Source organism: Prionailurus viverrinus, chromosome A2 (assembly GCF_022837055.1).
Source record: "Prionailurus viverrinus isolate Anna chromosome A2, UM_Priviv_1.0, whole genome shotgun sequence".
NCBI classification, from domain to species: domain Eukaryota; kingdom Metazoa; phylum Chordata; class Mammalia; order Carnivora; family Felidae; genus Prionailurus; species Prionailurus viverrinus.
The window spans coordinates 78080362-78096995 of record NC_062562.1 but is presented as its reverse complement, the minus strand read 5'-3'; the positions used below and the strand labels follow the sequence as shown (position 1 = coordinate 78096995).

Sequence of the window (16634 nt, the reverse complement as noted above, 5' to 3'; positions counted from 1 at the left end):
TTTATTTATTTTAAGAGAGAGAGAGAGAGTAGAACATGAGCAAGGGAGGGGCAGAGATAGAGGGGGAGAGAGATAATTGCAAGCAGGCTCTGCGCCATCAGAGAAGAGCCCAATGTGGGGCTCGAAATCACAAACCATGAGATCACGACCTGAGCCAAAATCAAGAGTCAGATGCTTAACTGACTGAGCCACCCCGGTGCCCCTGATCTCCTTATCTAAAAGGTATAAAAGCTTTCTGTTCTGGTCACTTCTTTGGGTCCTCATTCTCTTGTGAAGCCCTCCATGTACATGAAAAAAATTTAATAAAATGTGTATGCATTTCACCTGTTAATCTGCTTATATCATTTTAATTCCAGGCCCAGCTGGAGACACTCAGAGGACAGAGAATTTTTTTCCTCCCTTACACAGGAATCTAAATACTCTTTTCATTAAGAAAGTGCTAGTGGCAGAATGGGGATGGGGAAAGAACACTGTGCTGGAGGTGGGGAGTCCAGGCTCCACTCCAGGGCAAACCAATCAGCCTCCCTGGGCAACAAGATTCTCATCTAGACAAAGAGGTAGAGCTGGACTCTGCATAGGGTTCCTTCCATATCTACTATTTGGTATTTTTGTACCAAAAAGTCCCTCTCTGCCCAGAGCTCTCCCTCCCAGGGACAATCCTGAATCTCCTCAATTCTAGTCCCTGTCTGGTCAGCCTGCTCGGTGTCAGTTCTATAAAAAGCCTCCCCGACACTCCCACCAGAACCCATCACATGAGTGTGAAGCAGCATTTCTGTGCAGATCACCCAACCACACCCAGTGTGAAGAGTGTGACTAAAGCCACACACCCACCTCTTAAATGGCCAGTGTGGGAGGTCAGCATCCTTGTGATACTGCCAAAAGGACATCTACCACAGCACCCAGGCAGTCAGAAATGACAAGACCAAAAACCCGCACCCCCAGACCATGGAAAGAAATGTGGTAAATGCTGATTCTAGCAAAGCTGGGTGTTCTATGACAGGCCTTTTAATTGGAAGTAACAGAAAACCACTCTAACTTAGGAACGAGGTGGGGTTTATTTTAAGGATATAAATCTGTCTCATAAAACCTTGGATCAAGAAGTATATCCAAGCTTCCCAAAGAAACAGGAACTGAAAAACATCAAAAGTCTTTCCAATCTCCCTCCTTCCCTCCCTCCCTCTGCCTTACCTTTCTCCTCTGTGTGCTTGACTGTCTCTCTCTCCCTGCGTATCCCCCTCTCCTCGCCGGGGTGGAGCAGGTCGCTAAATGGCCACGTCTCATCCCCCCTCTCGTAGGAACATCTAATTTAAACCTCCAGCATCTTCATGTTCCAATTAAACCACACTGAAGGTTATGATTGGCTCAGCTTGTCCACCTCTAGGCCAATCAGTTGTGATCAGGGAGGCGGGGCCACTTGGTGAAAACATGGCTGCCAGGACCCACGCCCCCCACCCCCCACCCCCCCCCCCCACCACGCTGGAAACAGGGGCAGGGTAACACACAAATGTCTGAAGGTCTTTGGCCATGAAAGGTAATATGTAGGTGTAGAAACACTTCGGCCAAGTTTTCTGTGATTTTTCTTGCTTGAATATTTCTTTACATATTAAACAATATACAGAAAGACATTCTATGGTATTAACATTTTCTACATGGTCTAATGTACATAAGATCTAACTGGTAAGACACAGCTGCTGAATCTGAACATTACTATCATTTATTAGTAACCATCATAATAACAGGGAAGAAAAGCAATTCAAGCAACTGGAGTTAATCTTCCCTATCTTTCACCCCACAGATGAACCCAGGTCACTTAATTCTCCCCAGCTGAGTATGCAGCTGACATTTAGTGAAGGAAGCATAAAAATGATTTCTGGCTATGTAGGTGTGTTTCATGAAAACACTCTTCTTCAGCAGCTCCTGACTTCAAATGAGAACTCCAAGCATTCGCAGGCACGTTTAGTGCTTAATACATTTAAGAAAACAGAATAGAAGTTATATGGTTTCCCTGGAAACCTTTTTCTAAAGAACCTTGCACATGCACCTTCTCAAGAAGCAGGTGCTGCTGCCTGGGGATTCTTTCCTGCCGGCTGCCCCCTGCTATTCATTAAAAGGTCAAGGTGAGGGCTCTTCAGCTCTATGAGCAATGGTTGGGCTTATTTTGCTTACAGTTATTTAGTATCAAGTCTCTCTTTACTACCTGGTTCTATTAGAAAAATATGCCCAGGTGGCTTTTGGCATATTTTTAAAGCATTTGCAAGCATTAGCTTATCAAAGGGAAATGGAGAAAGTCCCATAGTGTGTATCAGAATGAGTGATGTATCAGTCCCAGGGCCTTTATCAATAGCTGTGACCTTTTAGAGTTTTGGGGTAAGGTTACCAAAAAAAAAGAACAATCAGGCTTGAAGAATTTTAGGAAATTACTAATACCTCGATTCCCAAAGAGCCATGGGAGCTAGGTTGAGCATGATTCCTGCCTAGCTTAAAGGGATATATTATAAGCCACCAGCTTATATAAGTAACCCTTTCTTCCACTGCAACATTTCACCATCCTCCTGTTTCCTCCCCCTCCCATCTCCATAACAACCAGGGCTGTTATCAGAAAGAAATCAGCCTGCCTCTTTGACTTTTGTCTCTAATTTAGGGATGCTTATCTTGGGAGGTCTACTTTATTTCTTCCTTGGAAACCCTTAACATTTTAAGGCATCAGTTCAATATCTGGGTTTCAAGATCCTCCCCCATGTCCAACATCAATAGAGCAGATGAAAATCAAACAAATCACACCAGGAAAGGGGTATCATTCTAAGATATGGAAGAGACTGCATGAATCTATTTAATAGATCAGGACAGGCAGTGCAATTATAACATTGGCCAGTCTTGTATAGGCAAGAGGAAAAAATATTAGCTAGAACAGCACCTACTCTGGACTCCCTGGCAAGGCCTCCAAAACAGCGCCATTTCCACTTGAAGTCATCCTCAGCACTTAAGATGCCGTGAGGTCACGGCCAGAAGTACCCAATCTACTTTCAAGATAATGTACTTTCTCTTTCAATATGACTATCATTTATGTGCCAGACACCTTGTGAAATCTTTGGAATTCAGAATTAATAACACAAGATTCCTTCAGAGAAAGGGTAATTAAGTCTCCCACCTGTATTTTCTTCTGGCTCACATTTAGGGCAATATCATGTTCCCTAATTAATCTGAATAAAATATTAGATGTGAGAAATTTTCTTGAATCGCCTGGCCTTCTAAATGTTTTATACCACAAGAGCTCAAGTTCTTCAAATGTTGATCACTGATGAATGATTCTTATCCTTCCTGGCCTTCGCTCTTCTTAGAAGGAAAAAGGAGCTAGAAATCCAAATTGACATAGGCTTTGTGTGAACAAGAACTACCATCAGCTCACCTGCAAAACTCAATAAAGGCTTATTTTGTTAGTGGGCCTGCCATTTAAATTCAACCCTCTATTTCTGCAAATAACAAGTGAAATACACTGTTGATTGGTAACTAACAAAGCATTTCCTTTTCCTCAAGTTTCCTGGAACTCTCTAAAAATGTTATATTTATCTTGGTGAAATATGTAGGGCATATTTTGAATGCTTATAATACTTTGTCTTCACCAAGTACATCAATTGACTTGAGAATATTTTGAAGTTACACAAATCTGGATATAGAAACTGCAGAATAGAATTAAAGATTTCAGGATGCCTAACTAATTGGACTAAATAATCACATGAATTATATTGGGACAACTAGAATTACTAGAATCTAAATGTACTCAGGTTAAAAGAAAATCCTCCCACGAACTTTCCTGAGACAGCCATATAATATGTCATGGACACATGCAGATCTAACATCCAAGAGCCCAACTATTGAAGGGCAACTCTGAAGGTCCATCGTAGGTACTAACTGATCATTTTTTGTAGAAAGGCCAACTTTGAACCCAGCTTTGAGGCTCATGTGAGGACCTGAGGCACTTAGCTAATGAGTCTTCTGACCCATCTTATTCATATCTCTACAGTTCTTCCGGGTGTACATCAAAAGCATACACAACTGCAATGTCAGTGCCACTTGTTTATCGCTTTGCATGTTTAGTAGTTATCTGTGCTATGCTTTTGTAGTTAGAAATACGTTTATTCCCATGTGCACCAAAAATTAGTGTGTGTTAGTCATTAGAAATTCTTCAGTGATGGGGCACCTGGGTGGCTCAGTTGATTAAGTGTCCGACTTCGGCTCAGGTCATGATATCACGGTTCATGGGTTTGAGCCCTGCGTCAGGCTCTGTGCTGGCAGCTCAGAGCCTGGAGCCTGCTTTGGATTCTGGGTCTCCCTCTTTCTCTGCCCCTCCCTTGCTCTCTCTCTCTCTCTCTCTCTCTCTCTCCCTCTCTCTCTTCTAAAATAAATAATTTAAAAACATTCTTTCATGAGGAAATACAGGGAAAATCCCTTTTCTCATGGACTTACACTGCATAGTGAGAGCAGACAATAAACAAATGAGATAATTACAGACTGTAATAAGTGTGATTAAAAAAATAAACTAGGTGATGTGTTAGCAGTATTTGCAGGAGGACAACCACACATAGATGGGTCAGGAAAGACCTCCTGAGGAACTGACATCTGAGTCAAAACTAGAAGGAAGAGAATTAGGGTGCTGGTACTTAGTTAATTATTAGCTGTTGCCAGAGAAAATTAAGTACATATAGAAATAGACAATGCTATTGGTATAGACAATACCTGTTCTGGGAGGTATACTTAAGCACCAAAAGCCATCTATGGGATAGATAGGATATGCTTAAATGCCTTTGCATTATGCAAATGCTTTTTGATGAGATATTTCAGTCCTCAGGATGAAACAGAGACACTTCTTGGGCTATAATGTGCTATTTCATTAGCACAATCTATTTAGAACAAACAGTATTTTTTATAACTGTTTTCTGTTGCCAGTATAAGTGTTACTTTAGATCAAAAGTGAATCAAATGTACAAAATCCAGTTGTATTTCTATACACTTGCAAGGAACAGTCTGAAAATGAAATAAAGAAAAAATTCCATTTACAATAACACACAAAAGAATAAAATACTTAGGAATAAATTTAACTAAGAAGGGCAAACTTATACTCTGAAAACTACAAAACATTGTTGAAAGAAATTAAAGGAGATCTAGATAAATATAGACGCATCCATATACATGGACCAGAAGACAGTATTGTTAAGATGGCGATACCCCCCAAACTGATCACAGAATCAACACAATCTTCATCAAAATCCCAGCTGGCTTTGTTGTAGAAATTGACAGGCTGATCCTAATATGGACATGCAAAGGACCCAGAATAACTGAAACAATTTCAAAAAGGAAGAACATGGTTGGAGGATTTCCTGATTTCTAAACTTACCACAAATGTACAGTTAATGAAGACCATGTGTTACTGGCATAAGGACAGACATATAGATCAACGGACTAGCATTGAGAATCCAGTCTGTGAATGGACAAAGGATCTGAATAGACATTTCTCCAGGGAAAATTTTAAACAGTCAATAAGCACACAAAAAGATGCTTAATAACATTAGCCATCAGGAAATGTAAATCAAACCCACAATGAAAGACCACTTCCCACCCAGTAGGATGGCAACAATCAAAAAGAGAATAATGAGGCTGGTGAGGATGTGGAGAAATTGGAACCCTCATACACTGCTGGTGGGAATGGAAAATGGCTCAGCTGCTTTGGAAAAGTCTGGTGGTTCCTCCAAAGACTGAACATCAAGTTACCATTTGACCCAGCAATTCCACTCAGGTATATACCAAGAGAAATGAAAACCTATATCCATATAAAAACTAGTACCAAATGTTCATAGTAGCATTACTCATAATAAGCAAAAATTAGCAACAACCCACGACTCACCAATTGATGAATGAATGAATTAAAATGTACAATGGAATATTATTCAGCAACAAAAAACAACGAAGTACTGGTATATGCTACAACATGGATGAACATTGCAAACACTATGCTAAGTTTATGTCAAAGAAGCCAGTTACAAAAGACCATTTATATTAAATATCCAGATTTGGTAAATCTATAGAGACAGAAAGAAGATCAACGGTTAGAAGCCCTGGGGGTTAGGCTGGAGGCTGGGGAGGGGGGGCAGGGGGGAGGGAACTAGGGGGGAGGTTAACTGTTAATGGTCATGGGGTTTCTTTCTGAGGTGATGAAAATGTCCTAAGATTGCTTGTGATAATGGTTACACAACGCTGTGAATATACTAAATTGTACACTTTAATGGGTGAATTGTATGGTATGTGAATTATATCTCAATAAAATGTGTATATTAAAAAAAAGTCAAAAGAAAAAAAAAAAAGAAAAGTAAACCAGAGACAATACCAGGAAACCTCGGTGCTCCTATCAGAAGATCAGAAGAGTCAACAAGAATTTATTAAGGCAACTTACCTACCTTGTTTTTAGGTACAACCTCTGTGTAATAACACTTGATGAAAATCTGTTGTTTTTAAGCCCTCATGTAAAGGAGCATCCATCAGGCACTTCAATAAACCTTTCCAGTTGCAACATCAACTCTAGGAATCAACAGTCTTTTCTAAGACCAACCCCATGTTAGATTGTAGGCCAAGATTAATCTCCCTTGAGGAAAAAAGGTTAATATAATAATTACTGTGTTTCCTATTTTTCTGGGTGTTTCTTTCTATTCTAGAACCAAAACCCTGGTGCTAATATACTATGCCTCTGCTTTACTGGTCCCATCTCAGGCTTGGTTCCTTACTGCAAAGACTGAGTGGAAGTCTCACATCTTAGTTTAGGACAAGAGTGGTGCTGTATAAATGAGTTACTTTCTCCCTGCTTTCATTTCTCCCTGTTGTTATTTCTAAAATGAGATAATCTGATCCTATCAATTTCATAGGATAGTGTGTGATAAATGAGCTTAAATACAAAAGGAAAAGTATAACCCAATAACAATAGCATCATTTAAAAAAAAAGTGGTAAGATATTGATTATTCTTTTACAGTTTTGCCAAACCAAAAGGTCCTTTTCTTTTTTCCGAGGGTGCTTTTAAACACCTTAAAGTTCTTAAATACTCTTTGCCTGATGCCTTATGTACTTCAGTATCAGCAGATTTTTAAACACACCACAACCTTATGAAAATCTGAAACACAGTGGCTGAAGACTGTGAGAAAAAGAGCTACAAAGACAATTACAAAGAGCTCTCCAAGAAGGCGGAAAGGAGGAAGCAAAGTGGGACAGGTAAGAAGTAATGAGGCTTTTAATTTGGAGCTCTGCCAGTTTTTCTCTCTTCTACCCAACATATTTAGACTAGGCTGGGACAAAGGTGGGGGTTGCGCCTCGGTGGCACAGTCGGTTGATCATCCAACTCTTGATTTCAGCTCAGGTCATAATCTCATGGTCGTGAGATCGAGTCTAGTGTCAGGCTCTGTGTTGGGCGTGGAGTCTGCTTAGGATTCTCTCTCTCCCTCTGCCCTGCTCATGTGCTCATGCTCTTTCTCTCAAAACAACACCACCACCACCACCAACAACAACAACAACAAAACCCCAACATATTACTATTAGATTGTCTTCAAAGCTGTCCTAGAGAGTTCTGGCTGGGCTATCTTTCATCTTGAAAGTTCAATAATGAGGGGTGCCTGGGTGGCTCAGTTGGTTGAGCATCCGACTTCAGCTCAGGTCATGACCTCACAGTTTGCGAGTTCCGGCTCCACGTAGGGCTCTGTGCTGACAGCTGGGACCCTGGAGCCTGCTTCAGATTCTGTGTCTCCCTCTCTCTCTCTGCCCCTCCCCTGCTTGTGCTCCTTCTCTGTCTTTCAAAAATAAATAAATGTTAAAAAAAATTTTTTTAAAGAAAGTTCAATAATGAAATAATTATGTATTACTTTAATATATATTATTTTAATGCAATAAGAGATTGTCACACTAAGATAGCCTTTTTCCCAGATTATGTTGTGTTTACTATGTGCTTATTTCAGAGTTTTTTGCTGATAAGATCCTAATTTTTCCAAGATAGGGAAATTTTTATCTATTGAAAATTTTGTCAAGTGAAAGCTTGTTTTGGCACAATGATTATTAAATACTATATGAAGCACCATGGGGGTTAAGAATATAACTTAGACACAACTCTCAAGGACCTTAGAGTCTAATGCGGTGAAAAAGGGCACAAATAACTTTGACACAAGACAGAGCAGGACAAGTGTCATCCATCTGCATTGGTATTTAGCTGGTGATTTCCAAAGCTTTCCTTCTGTCTTTAATTCTCAAGGACTCCTAAGAATATGAATAAAATGCAAATAATAAACAATCATCTAAATATGAGGTCTTCTAGGGGCACCTGGCTGGCTCAGTTGGTGAAGCGTGGACCCTTGATCTCAAGGTCGTGAGTTCCAGCCCCATCAAGTAGAGATGACTTAAAAATAAAATCTTTATAAAAATAAATAAATACATCAATACATAAACAAATATGAGGTCTTCTGCTCACAGTTCTATATCATTTCATCCAGTGTGATTTCCTGTTAAAAACAACACTCAAGTCTTCTAATGCTCTAGCATTTAGATCTCTTTTCAGTGGGAGATTTACATCCTATAACAGAAAAAACAATGATAAGCTGGAAAAGCAAAGGAAGCTTGCAAAAGTAAGCCAGAGAACCTGATGGAAAACTATTTAATTCTTTATGATTTAAAAGACCCAGGTGTTTCTAGATTCCCCCAACAGTTGAATTTCCCTGCAGACAGCTTTCATAAAAATACAAGTAACACTAACACCTTAAAATTCACTGACGTTATGCATAAATATTTGAGACATTCAGAGGCAAATGCAAAACTCCAATTCCCTTTCTACACCACAGAATTAATGGAGTGTTCTCTTAAAACAAACAATGAGAGTTACAGAAAAACATTTCCTTTTAGGAGATGGTTAAGTGGGGGAGGGGAGAAAAGATCATTTTAAGAACTCAGTCCTCTGGGCGTGAATGCCATCTATTTTCAGCATATGTCATATCCATTATATTTTTCTCTTCTTCCTCTAATGCTTCAACTACTTAATCCTAGTATCATACCCACTATTAAACCTGAAAGTTTAGTCTTTGATTAGGCCAACCAGATAAGCTTGCTGGTGAGCCAAGCAAATCTAGTGAACCTCTTAAATATTTTTTAGGTGCCCTGGTATGGCAAAAATCCCTGATCCCATATGAATCCACGTGTCTTTTATGGCGGGTTGATTCTGCCCCCAAGAAGTTTTGTTTAAGTTCATTTGCTCATATTCAGAACCCCAAAGAAGACATGGGTTTATGGTCCAGGATCAAACATCAAAGGAAACAGAGAAAGCACTGTACACATGATATCGTTTGGAGGATGTACCAAACCTAGCAGCCATGGTGCCTGCCCCACCACAGTCCAGCCTAGGGAGCTCTGCTTTGTTCTAAGAGACTGTGACCTCACCGGACTATAGCTGAATATGAGCCAGTTCATAGCTTGGCCGGTGACCCTTGACGGATCCTGGTATGGAAAGTTGATGAGTCCTTCTCTTGAAAATGTAAACTAAGAAATGTTGAGAACATACGAGAATAAGCACCTTACTTTCTCAGTTTCTCATGTCCATAATGGGCATGGTAATAAAAGCATTTATAATATAGCAGAAATTGATCAGTAATAAAGCACTTAGGATAGGATCCGGCACTTAATAAGCATGCCATAAACACATCATCATCATCATCATCATCATCAACAGTTGTCTTCTACTCAAAAACCTTCCATGAGAATGTGTGTGCAATAATATGTGTGTAATAACCTGAAAAATAAAAGTAATGAGGGATGACTAGCATTACCAGATATGAAAATTAAAAATAAAGCCACTTTAAGGGCGCCTGCATGGCCCAGTCAGTTAAGTGTCCGACTTCAGCTCAGGTCATGATCATGCAGGTCATGGGTTCCAGCCCCCCATCAGGCTCTCTCACAGAGCCCACTTCGGAGCCTCTGTTCCTCTCCCTCAAAAATAAACATTAAAAAAATATATTTAAAAAATAAAGCCACAATAATAAGGGATTCATGCAGAAAGAGGCAGATATAAATTGTTCCTGAAACTGACCCAAATACATATGGGGATTTAGTGTATGATAAATGTGGCATTTCAAGTTAGCAAAGAAAATATATATTACTCAATTATTAATAAGTGTTTTTGGCACAAGAAGGCAGCTATTTGGAAAAATAAAATAAAATCTCTAACTCACATCTTATATCAAAATAAATTCAAGGTAGGTCAAAGATTTAAATCTAAAAATTGAAAGTAACAGTAGAAAAAATATGGGTGAGTATTTTTATAACATTAAGGGATGTCTTTCTAGGATAAAAAAAAAAGATTCTGCAGCATTGCTAACTGTAATTAAAAGCAAACATTTAGGGGGGAAGTTGAAAGCAAATGTTTAGGGCAAAAATATTATGAGGTCAAAAGCCAAATAGCAAATAGAAATATCTACAACACAAATGAAAGTGTAAGGACTAATTTCCAGAAAATACAAAGAGTTCTTCAAAATCAGTAAGAAAAGAGCTACACTTCCAACAGAAAACTAGACAAAGAATCTACAAATGATTAATAAATATAGGGAAAATATTCAATTTCTTTATAATTAAATAAATGTACATTTCAAACAATTAAATATCAATTTACAACTATCAGATTAGCTACTTCATTTATAAAAATCAGTGCTGTTGAGGATATGGGAAAAACAATTTAATTTACTGCTAGTTGGAGCGTAGATTGTGCAGTGGTTTTAAAGGCAATTTGATTATATATTTTCAATTAGAAATGTACATTCCTTTTTACTCAGAAATTCTATTTCTAGATACTTGGACAAAAATACAAGAGTATGTATAAATATGTTACTGCAGTAATGTTCATAAGAACAAAATACTGGAAAAAATCTAAACAGCTATTAATAAGGTACTGGTTAAATAAATCCTGTACACTAGAATACTATACAGCCATTAATAAAACCACGGATAGATGTGTATATTACATGCACTATCATGAAAAATGTCCAAGATGTATTTTTAGTGGTAAAAAAAAAAATGACAGAAAAGACTGTTTAATATGAATCCATTTATGTGTTTTAATATCAATATAAATATACATCATATGCCCCATTTATGTGTTCACATGTACATAATATACATACATATTAAAATACATAATGGGGCATACTGTACACATATAAATAATAAATTAGTTATATTATGCATATATCTGTAAGTAGTAGTGTGTGTGTAAAAGTGGTGGTGGTGGTGATGTTTGTATACACTTGAAGAGTGTGTGCCATACCCCAAACTGGTAATGTCTGGAGTATGGAATGGGAAGGGAGGCAATCAGGAAGGAAATAGAGACTCTTTTCTCTTTTCTAATGTTTATTTATTTATTTTGAGAAAGTGAGAGAGAGTTGGGGGGGGGGTGCAGAGAGAGGGAGAGAGAATCCCAAGCAGGCTCCATGCTGTCAGCACAGAGCTGGACTTGGGCTCGAGCCCATCAACTGTGAGGTGATGACCTGAGCCAAAATCAAGAGCTTGTTGCCCAGCCAACAGAGCCGCCCAGATGCCCCAGGAAAGAAATAAAGAATCTTTTCTTTTTATTCCTATATTACATGTTTCTGTGCTGTTAAAGTATTTTTATAATGTGTGCATTACTTTTATAATTTTTAAAACTCATAGAAATTAACTTCTTTTTTAAAAAGTCATGCTATGGCTCTCTGTAGCCAAAAACAAAGCACAAGTCCTTAGCACACCAAAGGCGGCCATGGTTTATTTCTAACATACCTTTCTTTTCAGCCTCATCTCCTATAATCAGAATTGCCTTGCCTCCCTCTTTTGCCACCCCCCCCATGCCCCCTTTGTTGGTAATTTGTCTGTCTGCTCTTAGATCCACTCTCTGCCCTTCTCCCTTCCCTCTACATCACAAGAAACTACATTTCCCAAGCAACTTGAGTGGAGTTGATCAGAGGGAGCCCTGGCAGGATGTGGAAGGCAGGAGTTGGGAAGAAGTCAGAGTATTTCTCCTTTCTCTGCTTCAGATCACCATCTCTAACACTGACTGTGTCCCCAGGTGCCATGGGACATATTCTTCTTTCATGGACATATTGTGATTCCAGTTCCCACAAGATGGTCCCAGGTCCCAGGCTCTGGTAACAGCACTCTTTGTCCCACCAGCCCTAGGAGAGGGAGCAGTTCCTGCTGGTGCTAAACTCTGAGCTGCCTCATCACCTCTGCTGGAACGTCCTAACTCTACTATCATCTATGAAACCAGTTCTCTGCATTAAATTTGCTTTTGAAATACCTAAAGGGCTTTGCGTTTTTCTGGATATACAGAGAATGGTGCCCTATGCCCTCTTCCCACAGTAATAAAAAACCACACCGTCTGCCCTACCTTTCTTGCACTAAACATACTAAGTACTGCTATGCCTCTGGGCTTTCATTCACATAGCTCCCTCAGCCTGGAATGTCATCCTTTCCCCTGTCTTTCAGCCAGACCTCACTCATCCCCTAAGGCTCAGCCCAAAGTCTGTCTTCTCCAGGAGCTTTCCTCTAATTCTCACACATATTCACCCCCAGTCTGTATTCCAATCTCATCTAGACAGAAAATGGGTAGCCCAATGCCCTTTGTGTCAAGTATTGAATAAAACACCCTAGGGAAACGCTCATCTTAAGTCCATCAACCAACACCTTACTGGTCATTGGGTTATCTTTGTTTCCTACTTTGAAAGGCTGAGAGGTAGTCACCTAATCATAGAGCCTTTTCTGACCACCCTGTATCAATACTTTCCCTTCTTTTCCCAATTCCCATCCTACCTCTACCTCTTTCCAACCACTTAGTGAACTTTCACTTTAGATTCTTACTAGAATGTAAAAGTCATGTGAGTAGGAATTTTGTCTGTTTTGTTACCTGCAACATTCTGATCACCTGGAATAGTACCTATATATTGAATGAACAAATAAATGAATGACCATGATCTTTGCTTTGGGTGATGGAAGGCAGGGGAAGGGATGAAAATCATTGGGAGGAAGACACCAATTTTGTCTCCTAGACTCATATGACTTTTTATCTCTAGCTTAGAAAGCTCTGGCCTCACTGGCATTTCTCAGATTCTTGGACCCACTACAATTCACTAAACTGAAGCTCCTTTTCATCTTTAGATCTTAGTTTGAATGTTTCCCATTTTCTCTCCTCCTTGTATGTTTCCTTCCTAATGTTTGATTCTTGATTTCAGCTCAGGTCATGATCTCATGGTCATAGGATCTAGCCCTGCACTGGGCTCTGCTCTAGGTGTGGAGCCTGCTTAAGATTCTTTCTCCCTTCTTTTCTCCCTCTGCTCTCCCTGGCTCACACATGCACATGCACACACTGTCTCTCAAAAAAGATTTTTTTTGTCATGTATTGATTCTCTCTTTAGACTATTAGATCCATTTGGGTTAGGGCCATGTATCCCTAAAATCTATGCCTGGCACATAACAGGTACTCAGTGGAAAAAAATGCAAAGAATGTTGTTGAGTGCACCAGGAACAAACCTTGCTTCAGTTTTGATCAAGGTCTACTAGGTTGAGCACCATTTAATTACTGGGGCCAAACCACAAAATAGAAAATTCCCTAGCAGTCATACTAGGAGGTTTCTACTTACCGCAGTTGTATTCACACTAGAAAGTCCCACCCCCACCCCCACTATTCTATTTGCACAAGTGAGACCCTATTCATCAAATGCCCCTATTTAGGAAGAGTTGTATACTACAGCTGGGATCGTTCTGTCAACCATTGGCTGAATATACACAAATAATGGGGAAAGTACTCTGAAGATACTTAGAAGATGCCCTTGGGCTTCTCCCATGTGATCTGCATTTGCATTGATTGCCAAAGACAATTTCAAGCTAATTTTATTAATTTCAAATAAAGACTTGTAATTTTATGTGGGGGACATGGCATTAGCAGGAATTCAACTCCCATTCTTTCACGAAGCCAAAGATTTAGCTTCTATCACTTCTTGGCTTTTTGGCTAAGACTGAGTGTAAAGATGTAGCTTCTGAGACCATACGTATATCCCATTATCAGGTTTTAAGAGAAATGAGAAACACACTGAATTTTTTGCAGCTTAGCCCCATATTCTGAATCTGTTTTTCATTCCCACTTAGCTTGCCTTGTTAAAAAAAATTATGTTGGGGCGCCTGGGTGGCGCAGTCGGTTAAGCGTCCGACTTCAGCCAGGTCACGATCTCGCGGTCCGTGAGTTCGAGCCCCGCGTCAGGCTCTGGGCTGATGGCTCAGAGCCTGGAGCCTGCTTCCGATTCTGTGTCTCCCTCTCTCTCTGCCCCTCCCCCATTCATGCTCTGTCTCTCTCTGTCCCAAAATAAATAAACATTGAAAAAAAAAAAATTTAAAAAAAAAAAAAATTATGTTAAGATTTCTATGTTTACTAATTTCATCTATTACCGGTACAATCTCCAGAGCTAATAGTGCTGTTCTTCTTCCCCATATTACATGAGCTCAGTAACAATTTATTTGAATATACATGGCAGACATTCCATGCTTAATAAATCTTTAACAAAGTACTGTTATTTGCCAGTCATTTTGTTTTTATGAAGAAAATTGACAAACAATGACATTTTCATGATTTTGTAAATAATGCATTCTTTGCTGGGTAATCAGAATGCCAATAAATTCCCTTTGGATTTTTTAAACTTTTTAATGAGTTCACTTTTGCATTCAGGTGCCTTTTAATATCTCCTTTCTCTTCAGTTTGGTAACAAATGGCTGCACATTCTTGCTCCAGTTCAGCAACCGTTCTTTTTAAAGGCAGGGCAAGTCAAAGTTGAGTCCTGTGTGTCCTGCCCCAGCGTGCAGGTGCATTTGCAGAAACCAACCCCCAGGGGTCAGAATTCACAAACTAGAAGTGGCCTCAGGCTTCATTATTAGCTCAAGAACCCTCAGCGCTTTTAATCTGGAGAGTAACCTCTTCTCTGTTGTGAGAGAATTGGGATTTTCCCCAGAGGATCTTTGGCTTCTCTTCACCTCCTGATAGAGGAGTCAGTCCAGATGACAAAGACAGAAGACATGTCAAAATCATCATGAGTAGGCTAATGAACCTTTTGTAAATTGCACAAAAATGCTCCTGACTTGACAATTTTGGTAGCTACTTTAAGTCTTTCCTAATCCTTTAACAAGGAAGAACGTTCTTTGCTGATGTACCAACTTGGAGCAAATAGACCCTATGTTCACACTGACAGAATTCTTCCTCCTTGTTATGAGACTACTGTATGTATCTTCTTAGAAAAAAACATGTTTTTAAAATTATATTTTAAAATTATATATATTTAAAAACATATTTTTTAAAATTATAATTGATAAACACTTCAGAAAACCATCACAGGAGTACTCACAGGAGTACATTTGTATGTGACATCAGTTACAGAGTGCAGCAAAGGCAAACAGTTGAGAAGGGCTTAATGCTTTAAATGTTCATGGTATCAAAATTTCTCATTATCACTTACTACCTCTTGCTGGGTATTCCTGTTAGAAGGTGAGTTTCTTCTTTATTTAATTTTATTTACTTATTTTGAGAGAGAGAGAGAGAGAGAGAGAGAACATGCCAGCAAGCAGGGGAGGGGAAGAGAGAGAGGGAGAAAGAGAAACCCAAGCAGGTTCTGTGCTGTCAGACGCAGGGCTGGATCCCACAAACCATGAGACCATGACCTGAGGGGAAATCAAGAGTTGGACGCTCAACCAACTGAGCCACCCAAGGACCCTGAGAGTTGCTTCTTTAGACTGGAGTAGGAAACCACTCCATTGGGAGGAAACACAAGTCCCAGAGTGTCCCACATCCCAGGTGACTTCACTTTTGCTCATGGAAGGACAAAAAGTAGGCTGCCACGGGTGGATAACCACCAGGCCAAGGCACCAATGTGAACCCAGGTTTCCTTCCAGTACCCTCTCTGGACATTATCAACACTGCAGACCCCTCTGATTGTCTATCCCCTTCCCCATACTGCTCCTCAAATCCTATTTCCCACCATTCTCCTCCTTCTTACAGTTACCTATCATGCCTCAGTTGATGGTAAAACAAAACAAAAACAAAACAAAACAAAACAAAACAAAAACCACCTTTATTATTCTCAATCTAATCAAAGAGGTTCCCTGTCTTCTGTATCCTCTACCTTCCTTGCATGAAGGGAAACTCTGCTCTCCCAGAGACTACTACTTGTCTGCAGTCACCTGGAATAGAGGCTGCTGTGTATTTTCAAGCTCTGCATATGTGCAGAATTCTCCCGTTTGCACTTCCGGGTCATGAATACTTCCCTCAGTCCCTCACTGTCATTCTCACCTCTGACCTCACTACCCATTCACCTCAAACTCAGGCATGTGTGGCATCACTTTCTTCCAGAGGACTTTCATCTCTGTGCAAAAGACCATCCATAAACCACCTTAGTTTCATAGTACCTTTACCTCTCAAGACATCGCCTTAAGTTTAATTGCTCCCTAGAATTGCTCCACCTCTGAAATCTTAGACTCAAATACCCACCCCCTGACCTCATCCTGTTCTTCCCGAGCATCACAATACTGCCACACCAGTCAAGCAAACTGGCACCTCTAG

The 16634-nt window shown here is 39.7% G+C and overlaps 1 long non-coding RNA gene across 1 annotated transcript; it reads left to right on the top strand.

Moving 5' to 3' along the window:
• Positions 1-2038: 2038 nt before the first annotated feature.
• LOC125160245 (uncharacterized) lies at positions 2039-12284 on the top strand. The gene is made up of 3 exons (XR_007150181.1): positions 2039-2117; positions 7115-7252; positions 12105-12284. It is a non-coding gene; the product is annotated as an uncharacterized LOC125160245 (long non-coding RNA).
• The last annotated feature ends 4350 nt before the right edge of the window (positions 12285-16634 follow it).